Raw genomic sequence first — 18,576 nt, 5'->3', positions numbered from 1 at the left:
GATCTATCTAACACTGAGATAAGTTTTTAAATCGGACCTGTAGTTCCTGAGATTGACGCGTTCAAGCAAACATACTCTTCAGGTTTATAATATTAGGTAGGTATAGATTTTTTTTAAGTTATTGCTTGACAAACTCGAGTCTCGATCTAAAAGACTATGAAATGGTATAATATGGTAGTGATAATGATGATGATGATGAATTTAATTTGCATAGTAGCATATGCTTTCTGTTCTTAAAACAACGCCGAAACTCCTAAACTTGTATCTATAAAGAATCAGGAGTTCTCTCAGCACCTTACGAACCACGGTATACCAGGTATATGTCGGTGCAGAATCTTACTTGTTGGTAGCATATGCTTAGAATACTTCTCACGAAACCGAAGTCACCACATGTTTCCCTATAAGTTTTGAGGAGTTCCCTCGATTACTTATGGATCCTTCATCAGATCACCACTTTTGTGAATTATTATATTCACAAAAGTGGTGATCTGATGAAGGATCATCCAAATTGGGATGATACCCTATATACCAAAAGAAAAATTTTGAAAATCGGTTAACAAACGGCGGAGTAATCGTTGAATATAAGAAAACGAACATAACACCTCCCCCATTTTTAAAGTCGGTTAAAATTGTAGCCTATGTGTTATTCTGATGTATAAGCTATATTATTGTAAAGTTTCATTATTAAAATCCGTTCAGTAGTTTTTGCGTGAAAGAGTAACAAACATCCATACATCCACACATCCATACATCCAAACAAACTTTCGCCTTTATAATATTAGTAGGACTAGCTGTCCCGGTGAACTTCGTGTCACTTTAAAACCTTCCCTGGACTTCTACGAATATTTTAATACTAAAATCAACCCAATCCGTCCAGCCGTTTTCGAGTTTTAGCGCGACTAACACATTTGAAAATCCACTTTTATATATAAGAAGACTAGCTGTCCCGGTGAACTTCGTGTCACTTTAAAACCTTCCCTGGACTTCTACGAATATTTTAAGACTAAAATCAGCCCAATCCGTTCAGCCGTTTTCGAGTTTTAGCGTTATATAATATTGGTTTTTCCCATAAAGTTAATATACCTAGCGGAATAGAGCAACAATCTCGAGCTGTCAAACGAAACCGAAATTGGTTTCATCTGTGTGTAAAAATATGTGTACGTATACACTTACACAAGCATAATTGAACGTGATTTCTATGAGATTAAATTGTCAACGTGCGGCACGTGCCGACTGGACGTCAAAAAAAAGAGTGCTGCTGTCATGTATCACACGTCTCTTTTTACCACGCAGTGTTACTGATAGTGACATCTCTCTTGCTCAGGCCTTTGTTTTTCTATTCCGCTAGGTATATTAACTTTATGGTTTTTCCATTCTTTACGGAACCCCATCGAACCCACTGACTTTCATCCGGCGTCCTTCAGTCTCACACCTGTTGGTTCTGTAGTTTTTTCTCGTTTTTTATCGCAACTCTTTTTGCCACAGTCCGACTCTTTTTCGTTGTTGTTGGACACGTCAGAATATGGGCGTGGCGTTTTTTGTTTGTACTAATTTACCCGATTGCGCAAAATGAGTGTATTATTAAAGGTAATTATAAAGAAGGGTTTGCTTGTTTGCGTGGAATAGGCAGATGAAACCGGCAACTCCGTTTCGCCGTTTATTTATCGCGTGGGAACCGTACATTTTTGCAACTAAAACTATTATTTAATATATTTAATTTTAATCGTTTCATTCGTTTAAGCGTGAACAGACAGACAAACATACAAACATAAAGATATACAGACAGATACTTACACTTTTTTGCTAGTTGCTTTCTTTTTTATGAAATAAGGGTGCAAACGAGCAATCGGGTCACCTGATGGAAAGCAACTTCCGTCGCCCATGGACACTCGCAGCATCAGAAGAGTTGCAGATGCGTTGCCGGCCTTTTAAGAGGGAATAAGGAAATAGGGTAGGGGATTGGGCATCCGGTAAACTCACTCACTCGGCGAAACACAGCACAAGCGCTGTTTCACGCCGGTTTTCTGTGAGAACGTGGTATTTCTACGGTCGAGCTGGCCCATTCGTGCCGAAGCATGGCTCTCCCACGTCTACTTTCGCACAGTTATAACTTATAAGTTATAAGGTATGGTAAGATATTTTAGACACAAAATGTGATCTAAATGGACTTGGCCAGAAAAATAAATAATTGCCATACCTACTCAAAAAGAAAATCTTCCTAAATGGAAGAGTTTGCGTTGAGTCACAAATACTAGTAGAGCAGCGGTTCTCAAACTTTTTTGGTGACGGTATAACCTACCCTTTCAGGAAGTGAAATTTTTGATGGATCCCCCAAAAATAATGTTTTGTTTTTGAAATAATTGTTACCATGGTGTCTGATGACATTTCTAAAATCAATTTGTGTGTTGCTCGTGGAGGAGGCTTTGAGAAAGGCTGTACTAGAGACCATGACGAAAAAAAAATACGTGTGGCACTCGGGGACTGCCGCGGTAAAGCTATTTTTTATCAACTTATGCAATCATAAAAATTCACATACGTCTAGTCGCACGCACACAAACACCGTGTCCAAGTCTGGCAACGCCCGCTGTGCCGGTCCGAGTGTTAGGTTTTTTTCGTTACGGAATTTCTTGAATCATCTCATTCAAAGTACGCGATAAAAGCTATGCCATAGCTTAAAGAGCATGACTAAAGTTGATTCAGAATAGATACTAGGGCATCTTATATCATGTAAATTTTGCACGTCAGTGTGCATTTTATGTATTAGCTTTCGATTTTATTTGAATACGGCCCTGTGAGATGACGTCAGAGGTCCAAAGTGCGTCATACGATGATTATTCTCACACTGAGTGTAGGGAGTCAAGCCCTAAGGCTGGTATAATAGTCAGTATTTAAAATGCGACCCGGTCTCGAGATGCGATTCGGCTCTGTGATTGGTCAAAATTTTGACAGCCAACCAATCACAGAGCCTGTACCGTGTCTTGAGACCGAGATGCATCTTGAGTACTGACTATTTATACCGGCCTGAGTAGAAGAACTTGGCTAACGCCCGCTTTAGATTCGCTGACGAATCATTAACCAGTTAACAAGGCTGGTGAATAAAAGCTCTTGTCAAATAAACGCTGCTGTGCGCCACAAACCGATTCCCTTGTGCCTGTCCAGATGAGGCGTTTAACGCGCGAAGTGCTTACGCGCGTTACAATTTCTATTGCATCCTGATACCGCGTTTTAAGGCGCTGTGGTTGTTGCAACTACGTAAAATGGGTTTTTTAAAACACGTTTTTAGTAATGTCATTATTTAAGCATAAAATAAGTACCGTTTTAAAATTGAGAAAATTTCCTATACGCAAAGGTATATCAGTACACAATTTGAAAAATTCTGCTCGATAGAAAAAAATCTCAAAGATGACTGTTATAACGCTGTTTTCCATAATTAAATCATTTTATGGCTAAATTACACACTTTCTAGAAAAAACAAAAAATGTAGTATATGTGTCGTAACCTAACGTAAATGATTTGATATATTTGATTTGTGTAATACTAAAAACAAAAGGTTTTTACTCCTATTTTCTATTATCAAGGCACGCGGCGAGCGCATAACCGCCACTGTACAAGGCGCGCTGATATGAATGTTATTTTAATGTCCTTAACGTCGATATTCGTACTGACATACATCGACCTGCTAATTTTAGGGACTACTGGGCCTTAAGCGCGTTTTCACGCTATAAACATGGACTCAAAGTTTATCACGCTCCAATCAAATACGTCCATTGGCAACGGACTCGCGCGTAGTTCTGGACGCTGCAATAGCACCCAAGTATCTCGACTCGCGCGTTGCTCGCGCGTTTTACAGCCGAGTCGAGAGTGCTGCTCATTGAAAGCGTTTTACGCGCGAGTAAGAAAAAGCGCGTAGGCACGCGATATACATATATACAGCAGCTCTAGTATCTCGAGTACGCGCGTAAAACGCCTCATCTGGACAGGCTAGAGGGCCATGGCTCATATTATACCGCCGCGGAATGAAACGGAATGGAATGCGAGGGAATTGGCACCGGAGAATTCTCGAGAATTCTGCGGAAGACGCGCGTCCAATTTTTGACTCGTATTCAATTTGTGTGTTTTAAAGAAGTTTCTGTGGAGTTGCTTTTTCACTCAATGTCGCTCAATTTCAGACAAACACACTTTTATACTTATAATAATATTAGTAAGGATGATCAATGAAGGCAAATGAACGATTCTATTGGTTCTCAGATTCCGCATTCCTAGCAACGCAGCTGCATTCAGAACCTCTGTAACTAAGGACAATAATTTTCGTCAGATTTTAAGCTATTGCATATCTTTTATTGCGGCCTTTAAACGCGGTGACCGAATTAAGAAATTATGTAACGAAAAAACCTAACACCAGACTTTGGCACAGTGTTTGTATGCGTGCGTCTAGACGTATGCTTATGCGAATTACATTTGCATAAGCTTATGAAAAATGCTATGCAATATCTTTCGGCGGTCCCCGAGTGCAACAAGTTTTTTTAAAGGTTTGGAAAATTTCCCCAGGTCCATAGTTCTAGTGGTGTATAACATTAACACACATACAAGTCCGTTACTGCATTATACAGAATATCATAATTCATAACTATACCAAACCTAGCGGGCCACATTACAATTATTTAAAGTAGCATCTGGGAACGTGTCAATTTTGATACGGTACGAAGAATGTTTTACAGCTGTTTGCACCTGGAGAAGTGAAAATGAAACAGGGGCAGGCATTCCTTTTGTCGCGTGGTAGAAAGCATATTGCTCCCTCCGACTTAGATACAAGGATATTGCTCCCTCTCCAACGCTACGCCAGCGGTCTTCCCTCCGCCTTAGATACAAGGATATTGCTTCCTCTCCAACGCTACGCCAGCAGTCTTCCCTCCGACTTAGATACAAGAATATTGCTCCCTCTCCAACGCTTCGCCAGCGGTCTTCCCTCCGACTTAGATACAAGGATATTGCTCCCTCTCCAACGCTACGCCAGCGCTCTTCCCTCCGACTTAGATACAAGGATATTGCTCCCTCTCCAACGCAGCGCCAGCGCTCTTCCCTCCGACTGAGATACAAGGATATTGCTCCCTCTCCAACGCTACACCAGCGCTCTTCCCTCCGATTTAGATACAAGGATATTGCTCCCTCTCCAACGCTACGCCAGCGCTCTTCCCTCCGACTCAGATACAAGGATATTGCTCCCTCTCCAACGCTACGCCAGCAGTCTTCCCTCCGACTCAGATACAAGGATATTGCTCCCTCTCCAACGCTATGCCAGCGGTCTTCCCTCCGATTTAGATACTTTTTTTTTACGGGCTTTGGTCCACTACACATTGCCAAATCTCACCGCTGTATCTCCTGTGTCGCCAGGATCGACAGCTGTATCCAACCATGAAAACGCTGTGATATGATATAGCCGAGGGACATGCTAAAGCTTTCTTGGGAACCGCAACGAAATATTATTTTTTTGCATTTTGATTGGCTAGCGTCAAACCTGAACCAATTAAGTTCAATCAACAAAGCTGTTGAAAACATAAACTCCTGTATAAATCCTCAGAAGCCACGCATTATCGTGTTGCGTTTTCAGCGAAGATTTTCGTCAGTCCATTTTGTCCTCGGGGTAGACCCGTCACCCGACATACACTTACGTGGGAGAGCCATGCTTCGGCACGAATGGGCCGGCTCGACCGGAGAAATACCACGCTCTCACAGAAAACCGACGTGAAACAGCGCTTGCGCTGTGTTTCGCCGAGTGAGCGAGTTTACCGGAGGCCCAATTCCCTACCCTATTCCCTTCCCTACCCTCCCCTATTCCCTTACCTTCCCTTCCCATCCCTACCCTCCCCTATTCCCTCTTAAAAGGCCGGCAACGCACCTGCAGCTCTTCTGATGCTGTGTCCATGGGCGACGGAAGTTACTTTCCATCAGGTGACCCGTTTGCTCGTTTGCCCCTTATTTCATTAAAAAAAAACACGAAAAGTTGCCTGGTGGACTCGTGTTTTCAAATAAAATACGTGTGTCACTCGAAGACTGCCGCGATAAAGCTATTGTATAGCATTTTTTATCAACTTACGCAATCATAATTCGCACACGTATAGTCGTACGCACACAAACACCGTGTCAAGGGCTGGCAAAACTGCACCGACCGGCGGATGTGCCGGTAGAAGTGGGGGTGTTAGGATAGCTTAAAAACCTTCATTGTGCTAGGACACTAACTATGCAAAATGTGCTAGGGTCCAGGGGACAGACAATTAGATCTTTTCGCCATCGTTCCACGCGAAAAACGTACCAACCTCATCACCTAGATGAGTGGCAGTCTTCCACCGTGCGTTTCTCGCGTAACTTTCTGCCGCGCACGGTAAAACTCTGGAACGAACTGTCACCAGCAGTATTTCCGGACCTATACGACCTGCAAACCTTCAAGAAGAGAGCGTATTCCCTCTTAAAAGGTCGCAACGCACCTGCAGCTCTTCTAATGTTGCGAGGGCCCATGGGCGACGCTTTTCATAAGGCTTCGTCCACATTTGTATCCATATTTGCGCCATTAGATCTCCGATCAGATCTCCGTCGCGTATCATCGAAGCGTATCAAAATGATACGCGTGTCATGATACGCCCCGATCGCTAATAACCGCGTATCTGATACGTGTCGTATCAAATACGCGCGCGATCGGCAGAATGATCTAATAGGCGTCCACACTATGATACGCATACTTGATACGCCGCGATGATCGCGACGGAGGAGATCTGATCAGCGGGGCTAAAATGGTCACATTTAGCAATTCCTCTAAATCAATTCAGCAAATGAATTGTCAAAACTGTGAAACTGACAAATGTCAAATTAGTACGAATTACTACAGTGCGACAAGGTTAAATATGAACGTCAAAAATTACGTTTTTGTATGATGGCAGCGTTAGTTCCTTTTTTCGACACGTTCATTTAAAGACTTGTCAAGTTGTAGACATTAATTACAAGCAGACTTGCATTTTGCGATTTAAAAAAAATGAATCATATTATGATTCTTAATGTGATTCTCCAAAGCGACCATTTTAGCCCCGTGGAGATCTGATCACGCAAATTATACAAATGTGGACGCACCGTAAGGTGACGCGTTTGCCCGTTTGCCCCGTTATTTTATAAAAAAAAAACATAATATGTGCTAGAACTTTATTGGCCGGTGACTTGCAGTTAGGGCTTATGATCGATGATGCAACGTCCAAAGTTCGCCGCGACGCCGCGCTGTCTGTTACTGTGCAGTGTAGGGTAAGTTGGGGCAGAGAGCGCAGGTGCAAATTAAAAAAAATGTATCATGCAATAAACAAAAAAAAAAGCTTTTTTTTTGAAAGTCTGCAAAAATAAGAGTCAGGAAGACCGAGCATTGCTTAGAGTAGAAATTGCTCTCTGTGAACACACTCACATGAATAAGTAACTGAAAAGTATTTTATTTAGTTAAAAACCTAGCTTTTCATCTAGATTTGCATATTCATGCAGGATAAGTGAGAGCAGAGATTACAAATGCATCGTGAATAAAATATATACTCAGGGCCTGTTTCACCACTTCCTGATAAGGCTATCCACCAATTAACTTGACAGATCAAGTATGGAGAATCTGTCGAAAAAGTTGTGAATAGCCTATTGGGCACTTTATCAGAAAGTGGTGAAACAGGCCTCGAAGCTTCTAAATTATGTAGCGCTATGGTATTGGTTACCAGTTTCATCGAAACGTTAAAGGAGTTAAAGTGCCAGAAGTGTGTGCTCATACACAAGGTCAGAAAAATCGGTACAGCCGCTGCGCTCCTTTAGTCTATAATTATTACTATCTATAAGTACTAATATTATAAAGCAGAAGAGTTTGTTTGTTTGAACGCCCTAATCTCAGGTCTGATTTGAAAAATTCTTTCAGTTTTATATAGTTCATTTATAGAGGAAGGCTATAGGCTATATATTATCACGCTAAAACAAATATGACCGAAGAAGTAGAAGAAAATGTGGAAAAAACAGAAAAATTATTTGAATGTGCGTAGCTCACGAATTACTGGAGCAATATTTATGTTATTTGGCACAGATGTGGAGAGGACCACGTGAAGGGGCACATAGTATTTTTTTGTGGAAAAAATGTACGGTTTCCGTGAAATTCCTAATTTACACGGGCGAAGCCGCGTGGAACGTCTAGTAACATAAAAACCGGATGACTGAATCGACTGACGACTGGAAAAAAGGAGGAAGCGTTTACATTACTATGTTTACATTATTATTTTATTTAAGCTGAAGTATCTGCCCAAGCTACTCTGTGCAGCTCCACTCGGCAACAGCGCGGCGGGCGGCCGCTATATTGCTCTCATTGACTGAATGTCAAGCTGTTAGCGACGGCTTGGGTGCAGTGGTTGGCTTGGTTGTGGTCCTGGGTTCCAACGATTGCAATTTGCAACCAAACAAACAAATTACCAATTCGTTCCCGTGACTACGACCAAAGTAAAGGTTCCTTAGTCAAAACGCATTCGTCAGTTTCGAGAGCAAGGTTAGATGTCAAAATGAATGGCTTTTGAGTTTTTTACATTACGCATCGCAAGCGCCATGACACATAGCGATGCGTTATGTCAAATACCTTATTGTGTTATTGGAACGAAGTTCCTTATCGAGCGTTCGACGTTATGGAGGCTAGACAGAACGATATTTGACCTCGACACTTTTTTATTAGTACCTGCATGGTAGGGGGCAGGGGCAGAGGGCGTTGACAGTATTCATGTGCGTCAACAAGATGGCGTTTTTTTTAATATTTTTTGAGTGTATAATATGTATCCAGGTTCCATTCGGGTGTCCCTTGACACCTCTCAAAATTTTTAATAACTTATTCCGCTATCGAAACTAGCGAAGACATCCAGAGTCCAGACTAATATTACAAATGTAAAAGTGTGTCTGACTGTCGTTCTGACCGATTTTACTGAAATTTGGTATGAAGATAGAATCTCGGGGAAGGACATAGGGCGAAACCAAACGAGCGTCATCTTGTTAAGGTAGAGGTTCGTTTTCAGCTTGAAAATCAGCTGAAGCGATTGTAACCAGCTTGTGTTGAGCTTATCCTGTTAAGCTCATTCCCGATACCAGGAAGAGAATCGGTAACTAATTATCGTTATTGATAGAAAGAGATGGGCTGATTGGTAGAAAGAGACGGGCTGATTGACAGACTGAGAGCAATTCGTAAAGATGCAGTATGAACTCGTTATTTCTGAATTAAATTAACCAGTTCAAATTATTATCTTAATTACCTTTTTTTTTTTTTTTATGAAATAAGGGGGCAAACGAGCAAACGGGTCACCTGATGGAAAGCAACTTCCGTCGCCCATGGACACTCGCAGCATCAGAAGAGCTGCAGGTGCGTTGCCGGCCTTTGAAGAGGTAATAGGGGAGGGTAGGGATGGGAATAGGGTAGGGGATTGGGCCTCCGGTAAACTCACTCACTCGGCGAAACACAGCGCAAGCGCTGTTTCACGCCGGTTTTCTGTGAGAACGTGGTATTTCTCCGGTCGAGCCGGCCCATTCGTGCCGAAGCATGGCTCTCCCACGTATATACCTTCCCTACCGCACTCAGAAACAAATATTAATTAAGTACTCAATAGGGATGATGACAAGGTCAAAGATTAGCGAATTTTGTTAATAAAATAAAGAAATCACGGTGAAAAATAAGTGTTCCCAAAATTACAGCTCGATAGCATTTTTATTTTTTTTGTTATGCGCCTTCAAAGTTAGATAATCAAGTCGATTTTTTTTTCAATTAAATTTCTTAATATTTGTATACCAATCGATAACTTATGCAATTAAAAGCAACTTTTGTTATAAAACCACTTACATAAACGCATTATTTGATATACGTATCGAACAACGTTCTCTCCCGATGCGTACAAACTACGAAAGACTGACGTCAGTTTTTCGTAGCACTTTGTATGGAGCGTTTCGGGCAGGTCTATTTTATGAGATGCTTAAACTGTCATATCCTGGTGAATTTTTAAGCTATCAGAGTCATTCTTTTAGCGATGTTTCTATTTTTAAGGGTCTTTCAATTAGCAATAAGAAAAAAAAATAGTCATCTAGCCTATTGTAATTAAATGAACATGCAGCCAAACTGTAACAAAACTAAGTGAAGAGTTTAGACTTTAGGGTGTATAATGTATATGTATCTTTTATGTAGTGTTCACTGTGAAAGTAGCAGAGCTGAAATGACATTTTTTTGTCATTTGCAAGCGCCCCATCGTCATAAAAGTGTCCATTACAAGTCATTTGTATGGGCAAGCTCCCCAGCGTCATAATATTGCCCACTACAAAAGTTGAAATCACTTTTTCAGCACTGCCACTTTCACAGCGAACTCTATAAAGGGGACTGATACACACCCTAAATTAGGGGTCCCCAAGCTTATTTTGTCTACAGCCCACTTTGAGAGCAAATTATGTTTTAGCGCCCCTTTGTTTAAATTTCAAATGCATCCCGCTGAAATAGCCCCCAAGCCTCTACACAACACCCCCATTTTTTTTCTGGGTCCCACACCGCCCTTTAGCCCTTCAGCTCCCACAGTGGGCATTATCGCCCACTTTGGCAGAGACTGCCCTAAACTATTATCACTTAGGGTCAATTTATATTAGCGCAGAGTCGAAGCGCATCGAAGCGAATTATTAAAACTCAACATAACAAATTCAACCTTAACTCCAAAGCGTTAACGCACTTTATTACTTCTGAGAATTTAAAGAGGCGCGCGCATCCGCGCGAATTCGCGTCGATTTTTCCAAAATTAGTTTATCGCGCGGGGACCGTACATTTTTCCGGGATAAAAACTATCCTATGTCCTTTCCCGGGACTCAAAGTATCTCTATGCCAAATTTCAGCAAAATCGGTTCAGCGGTTCGAGCGTGAAGAGGTAATAGACAGACAGACAGACAGACGGACAGACAGACAGACTCACTTTCGCATTTATAATATTAGTATGGATATTTATTAAGTACAAAATTGTTAAATACACGACCGGTTTCGAAAAAATCACCATCGTGTACCTATTTTTTCGAAACCGGTCGTGTATTTAACAATTTTGTAATAAATATATTAAAATAAAGTGGAATAAGTGCAAGGAAAGTGTATAATTATTTAATTGAAGATGAATTTCAACCAAGAAGTGACAGTACATTCAATATCATTACCCATTTTGTACACGTGAAACCTGATCTAAAAATATAACAACTTTACAAATACAATATGAAACAATATTACTGAGTCGTCAAAGAAAATTCCTACAAAAATATGTCTTATTGAATTCGGAATAATATTTACAAGGTAAATATCTTGTTTATTAAAATACTAGCTGTTGTCCGCGACTTCGTCCGCGTCAACACAAATGGCGTAGTTGTACGAGAACAAATACAAAAAAAGTAAAATATATCCTACTCCTTTTCGGAAGTCGGTTAAAAAGTAGCCTAAGTTATTCCTTACTACATCAGCTATCTGCCAAAGAAAGTCCCGTCAAAATCGCTCTAGCCATTTCAGAGATTAGCCGGAACAAACAGACAGACAGACAGACATACAGATAAAAATTATAAAAAATGTTGTTTTGGTATAAGTATACATATATTCATATGCATGTAGTAAAAACGGTTCTTTCAATATTACAAACAGACACTCCAATTTTATTTATATGTATAGATGTATAGATGTATAGATCATGAAGCTAATATAGAAGTATAAATGTATAGATATTGAACATTTTTGTTATATTATGGTTCAGTTGCTAGTTCGCTAGGTGATGTCGTAGGTTCGAACACTAAGAGGTAAATTATGTAGTTGCAAAGTTTCTGGATAATAGAAGTGTATTGAATACTCTATAAGGCGACGCCTTGATAATTTGGCTGTAGCGATATCGATTTTTCTCAGCAATGACTAAGCCCGGCCGACATTGTACGAAATGTCTGATCAGAAACAGTTGAACGTCCGCGCCGTCTCTCACATTTTGTACTGAGCCGGGCGCAAAAATACAGTTTTTTATATGATAATATTCGGTCATTAAATTGTGGTCGCCATTATTATATATGTTTTCTTTATTATTAATATATACTAGCTGACCCGGCGAACTTTGTTCCGCCTTAATGGCAATAAATAAGCAGTTTTTTTTTTTTTTTATTCGAAAAAATACAAAAAAATAATTAAATAACTACATTAATCATTCATTATTATTTCTGTATTTTAGTACATAGGTTGCTCTTCACTTAAGCACCTTGTGATACACGACATTTTTTGTTTTATTATCAGGCGCAAAAACAAACAACGCAGATGGTCTTCCGACCCGTGAACATGCCACGTATAATTGACCATGGCAAAAACATGAATGTTCTAGATTTAAACCACAAACTTTTAAGGATTGGCCTTGTGATTTGTTGATTGTCATGGCAAATGCAAGACGTATCGGAAATTGAAGTCTTTTAAATTCAAACGGCATATCGGTTGGGATCATCGGGATCCTCGGAATGAGAACTTCCTCACCTTTGATTTTTCCTATCATTAATAATAATAATAATAATAATAAAGCCTTTTATTCAGATCCTTACAGTTTTAAACTTAAAACTTAAAAAGAAAAAACAAATATTGAACTCTTAAGTTAAATATGATATGAACTTAAAAAGTTTAGACTAATATCTGTTTCTTGGTTATTCTACTTAGATCTGTTTGCCAGTCGGCAAAGGCCTCCTCCAACCTTTTCCATTCTGTTCGATCTTGAGCTACTCTATTCCACGTAACTCCTGCCACTTGTCTGATGTCGTCATCCCACCTTTTTAACGGTCTGCCCCTCTTTCTTTTGCCTTCTCTTGGGTACCATCGTGTCACCCTTTTGCTCCATTTTTCTTGTCCTCGTATCATATGGCCAGCCCACCTCCATTTGAGTCTTTTGACTTTTAGCGTGGCTTCGATTGTTTTTTCGATTGTTTCCTATCATTATCGTAGCGTAAATTACATTGTTCATCAATTTACTAACCACCAAACGCGTACCGTTGCACAGTTTTGGTTGGTTTATGTTTCGAAGCATGATTACTACGGAGCCAACCTTTAGGCGTAAATTGTGCGGTGGTAAGCCAGGCACGTCCAAAGAGTTTAAAAATTCAATTGGATAGTTGGTGGCTTCATCTTCATTTGTGACGCAGTCAATAGATTTGAATGAATGCATTGTTCCAATGATCTTATTTTGAATTATGTAGTTCAGGTCATCTACATCTTTATTCTTAGCCGCTAAAATTGCTCGCTCACTCAACCATTCATTATTTTTGTAGTTAGAAATAATATTTGGAAATACATTGTTGATAAGTTCGTCTTTTGATGAGACAAAATTACAGAAATTATTTGGAAATGATATTAATCCGCTCGATTCATCGACAGGTACTTGACCATTACCGATAGTCAGCAATTGCTCCGAGAAATCTTCAGCAGATGTATCATTAAGCAATGTAACTCTCATGTTTGTCGTCAGCTGCAGTTTCTTCACATAGCGCCATAGATTTGACGATTTATAGTTTTAATATTGATTTCTTACAAATATCAAATTGTCATCCATACGTCATTACATAGCTGTCATTTTACGTCAATTACATAGCTGTCATTTTCGTTTTGTTATTCCAAGTCTGATTCTTTTTTGTTATACCACGTTTTATAGTGACTGACGTTTCATGTCAAGTCACACAGGAACGCTGTCGAACGGGATAAAAAGTATCCTATGTCCGTCTCCTGGCTCTAAGCTACCTCCCTACCAATTTTCAGCCAAATCTGTTCTGCCGTTCTTGAGTTATAAGTGGTGTAACTAACACGACTTTCTTTTATATATATAGATCTTTGTCACAATCGACCATGATTGCACATTTTTAAACTTCGAACGGGTCGGCGACCGAGTGACGTTTTTTTTTTTCTAAATAGCACTGGCTGAATATAAAAAAGTTTTTAGTAGGTAGGAAAATTATATGTTGCTCTATTCTTTTACTGAAATCAGCAAATGGATCGCCTCGTGCTCACAATAACTCTAAAATACATTACCCGAGGAGGCGCAAGTGAGTTGTAAACCGTATTTTTACTGGACCAGAAAGATAGCCTTGGATGATGCGGACATAGTGTGCGTTAAACAACTGCCTCTCAAGTGAGAAGTGACACATTACAATATAGCGGCATTATTTTTACCACATTTACTTGTAGGATAGTAAAATGCAAAACCTAGGTCATAGTAGTGAATGTAGCTAGACGCTATGTCTAGACGTAGACTAGAACGGTTCTTGCATCATGCATTGCATCGGACTTTATTAATTGGATGTATGGTTAATAAGTATAGGGTTCTTGTGAACTTTAATCATGGTCATGGTCTTCGTTTTGACGTTTGTAATTTTAAAACGCAATTAAAAAATTGATACGTCATAATTTTGACATCTGAACTTACTAAATCTTCTTCTTCTTCTTTAATAATAATGATGGCCAACTCAGTAAGTTGCTAGAAACTTAATAAATTAAGTTTACAAAAGTTTTAATGTATAGTTTTGTGAAGTTTATAATGGCCTTGATCAATTGTCAAAGAATAAGATAGACAAAATTCAAAGGAATCCATTTATAACAAGATGCAAAATCTGTTTCAGGAAGCGTTACACATTTCTAGATTATGAAATTACTACGTATATATATACACGTGGGAGAGCCATGCTTCGGCACGAATGGGCCGGCTCGACCGGATAAATACCACGCTCTCACAGAAAACCGGCGTGAAACAGCGCTTGCGCTGTTTCACGCCGAGTGAGTGAGTTTACTGGAGGCCCAATCCCCTACCCTATTCCCTTTCCTACCCTCCCCTATTCCCTTCCCTTCCCTACCCTCCCCTATTACCCTATTCCCTCTTAAAAGGCCGGCAACGCACATGCAGCTCTTCTGATGCTGCGAGTGTCCATGGGCGACGGAAGTTGCTTTAAAAAAAAAAAAAAAAAAAACTACTTTAAGCTGTTACATGGTAACCCTCTCAGCGCTGCTACTTTTACCGTGAACTCTATACAAGGGACACGTTACACACCCTTAAGAGGGCGACTAACGCAAAAAATCAATCATCGTCCTTCTCTCTTCACTCTCACGCCTGTCTTTCATATGCCAGGTGAAAAAGGACGGCGCGAATTCGTCGCCAAATTAGTTTTTTCTCAATAACTCGATAAATATACAACATTTTAAAATCCGCTAGGTCAGTTTCTCAATGATAGAATTTTATACAATGTGTTAAAATATTCAGTTTAATGCACGGTTATGGCAATATATGAAAAAATCGTGAAAATTAGACGCATCTTTGTGATTTTATTCTATCCATAAAAATTTAAGATATGGTGTTTTCGCTAAGTCGGATCCTCGGAAATATAATGTAATATATCTATGTTTAGAAAATGAAACAATTCGGGGCTTATTTTCAAATATAAAAATGAATTATTATAAAATCGACAATTTAGAGTTAGTCGCCCCCTTAAGTATTATCTCTTTCTTTTGTTACATCCTGTAAATTCCTGTATAAAATGGGTTATGTGTTTGGCGTAGATTTTATATGCCATCACGATAGCATCAATCAATTTATTGTAACACTAGGTGAAATCCGCAACTCCGTTGCATCAAAATTAATTTATCACGCCGGAACCGTACAGCTTTCCGGGATGAAAAAATCCTATATCCTTTTTCGGGAATCAAAGCTTCACAAAATTTCAGCAAAATCGGTTCAGCAGCTTGGGCGTGAAGACGTAACAAACAGACAGAATTTCGAATTTATAATATTAAAGTATGGGTTAAAAAAACGTTGTGTTCCATTTAAGAAAATTATTGCTCGATAACAAACGCAGGTTCATTCAGTATAAAAGTATAATAAGCCTTTTCACGTTATGCCAAGCAAGCAATTTTCATTTTAGGTCACAATTTATGTCACAACTCACAACTTTGTCGACAGTATAATGAGAATAAAAGTGATGATAATTTTATACTAATCATTGATGAGAAAATAAAGCCAATAAAAATGTTAACCATTCATAACCTAGAAATTGAAACAAATGAACTGACTAAGGGTGGGTTGCACGGTGCACCAGAGGCGTGGTTAAAGTTAAAGTTATAGTCAAAGTTATGGTTATAGTTAAAGGAAACTTTAACTGTAACCTTAACTTTGACCACAGAATTTGACAGAAGACGTTGCTGGTCCGACAAGGCTTTATAAAAACGTGGGCGGGGGCGCTGCTGGTAAAGGAGAACTGTCAAAAATTGCGTTTTTGTATGATGACAGCGTTAGTTCCTTTTTCGCCACGTGCATTTAAAGCCTTGTCGAGCTCTATGGTTATATATAAGTTAATGTTTCAGTTAAGTATAGTTAAAGTAAGTTGGTGCAACCCACTCTAAGCGTTTTTACGCGTTATGCCAAGCAAGCAATTTTCATTTTAGGTCACAACTTTTTCGACAGTGTAATGAGAATAAAAGTGATGATAATTATAATGCTAAGCATTTTAATAGTCATTGATGAAAAAAAAAATAAAGCCAATAAAAATGTTAACCATTCATAACCTAGAAATTGAAACAAAAGAACTGATTAAGAATGACACATTTTTTTAATATAAAAATAAGGGCGTAGAAAAAAAATCGCGACTGATGAAAAAAAAATCATCAAAAAACCTTTTCTTCAAAAATCCTGACTGCTAACTGCTGAAAAAAAATTAAAAAAATAACAAAAACAACTCACCCTCCGTCGCTAGATGTCACTATTTGATGGCAAAATACAGGTACTTATGTTTTCCGATAATAATTAACATCTTTCACAAAAAAAAAAAAATCATACAAAATCCTTGATCACTTCATACAAAATCCGTTTATAAAAAACACTTTATAGGTACAAACGTGGTTTTATCTTGGCAACTTAGCTGTGAATGAAATTATCATTATCGTTTTAGCACATTCCGGCGTTCACACTTAGCGACGTCAGTGCACACGTCATATTGACATTTCATACATATTCATACAAAAAATTCTCTATAAAAAAATGTATTGTATAATGTACGAGCTTTTGCCCGCGGCTTCGCTTGCGTTAAGAAGTATTATTATACACAAACTTTCATCCCCTATTTGAACCCCTTGGGGTTGAAATTTATCAAAATCCTTTCTTAGCGGATGCCTACGTCATAACATCTACCTGCATGATAAATTTCAGCCCGATCCGTCCAGTGGTTTGGGCTGTGCGTTGATAGATCACTATGTCAATCAGTCAGTCACCTTTGAGTTTTATATATATAGATTGTACGTATTTAATTCTTTACATTCTTACAAAACTACTCTTAATTTGCGGCTTTGTTTGCGTAAAGGATGCTGCGATAAAATCTTTGATCCTCTATTCAACCCCCTGGTAGAATCTATATCTATAAAACTCAAAGGTGACTGACTGACATGATGATCTATCAACGCACAGCCCAAACCACTGGACCGATCGGGCTGAAATTTGGCATGCAGGTAGATGACATGACGTAGGCATCCGCTAAGAAAGGATTTTGATCAATTCTACCTCCAGGGGGTTAAAATTGGGGATGAAAGTTTGTATATAATAATACTTCTAAACGCGAGCGAACTTAAGCGAAATCTCGTTTTCAATAAAAACGTTTCGTTTCAATAAAAAATATTACCAACGTAGGTATGACGTAGGTTATATTAGGGTTTCGTACCCAAAGTGGAAAAACGGGAAAGACGGAGAGGCAATGAGTCTTAGTAATAGGGTCTCATTTTTACTCTTAGGGTACGGAACCCTAAAAATTAAGGGGGGATCCCATACAAGAAACACAATGTATGGCCTAATTTTGCTCTATAATGGTACGCAACCCTTTGAGCGCGAGTCTTACTCGCACTTGGCCGATTTTTTAATTTGTACTTTTTTAGGTTACACGGTCAAATTTTCATCAATCTGATCCATCAATCTGGTGACTATCAGGATTGATGGTAAATTCATAGACCATATCACGATGTTAGACGATCAGTCCGGATTGTCAATTTACCATCAATCTGGCATCTCAGTCAGAGATAAACATTTGCAGAATGGATAAAAAAGCCTTGTGTCGCTATTATCATAGCTTTAACAGCAAAAAACGTGTCGAAAGAAAACGATGGGTTAGGCTGCTAACGCGGTTTTGAAAATTTTCAAAATAGTTAAAAATCCGTCAATCCGATCCATCAATCCGTGGGTCTGACGATCAAATTTTCGTCAATCTTTACCGGATTGATGGGTCAGATTGATGAAAATTTGACCGTGTAAGTCACCGGTTAGACGGTAAAATTTTCATCAATCTGACTGACGGAATATTGATGGTTATAAAAAGTTCATATTAAAAATATGATCAATCCATCAATCCGTGGGTTAGACGATCAAATTTGCGTCAATCTTTACCCGATTGATGGATCAGATTGATGAAAATTTGACCGTGTAACCTACGTCTTAGATAGCCATCAATCTGGCAGATTGGTGACAGATTGAACGTGCTATCTACGAATTACGACGTAGATTTGAT

General features: G+C 39.1%; 1 protein-coding gene across 1 annotated transcript in view; it reads right to left on the bottom strand.

The window, feature by feature from the left end:
* LOC121738052 (neural/ectodermal development factor IMP-L2-like) overlaps nt 1–16,933 on the bottom strand; it is a 72,176-nt gene extending 55,243 nt beyond the window's left edge. Inside the window, exon 1 of the mRNA XM_042129869.1 lies at nt 16,770–16,933. The gene's annotated coding sequence lies outside the window, so the exon portion shown is untranslated. The remainder of the gene's footprint in view (nt 1–16,769) is intronic.
* Nucleotides 16,934–18,576: the final 1,643 nt, after the last annotated feature.

The sequence above is a fragment of the Aricia agestis genome, chromosome 22, assembly GCF_905147365.1.
Source record: "Aricia agestis chromosome 22, ilAriAges1.1, whole genome shotgun sequence".
Lineage (NCBI taxonomy): Eukaryota > Metazoa > Arthropoda > Insecta > Lepidoptera > Lycaenidae > Aricia > Aricia agestis.
Note: the sequence above shows the minus strand (reverse complement) of the source record. Positions and strands in the feature narration are given on the sequence as shown.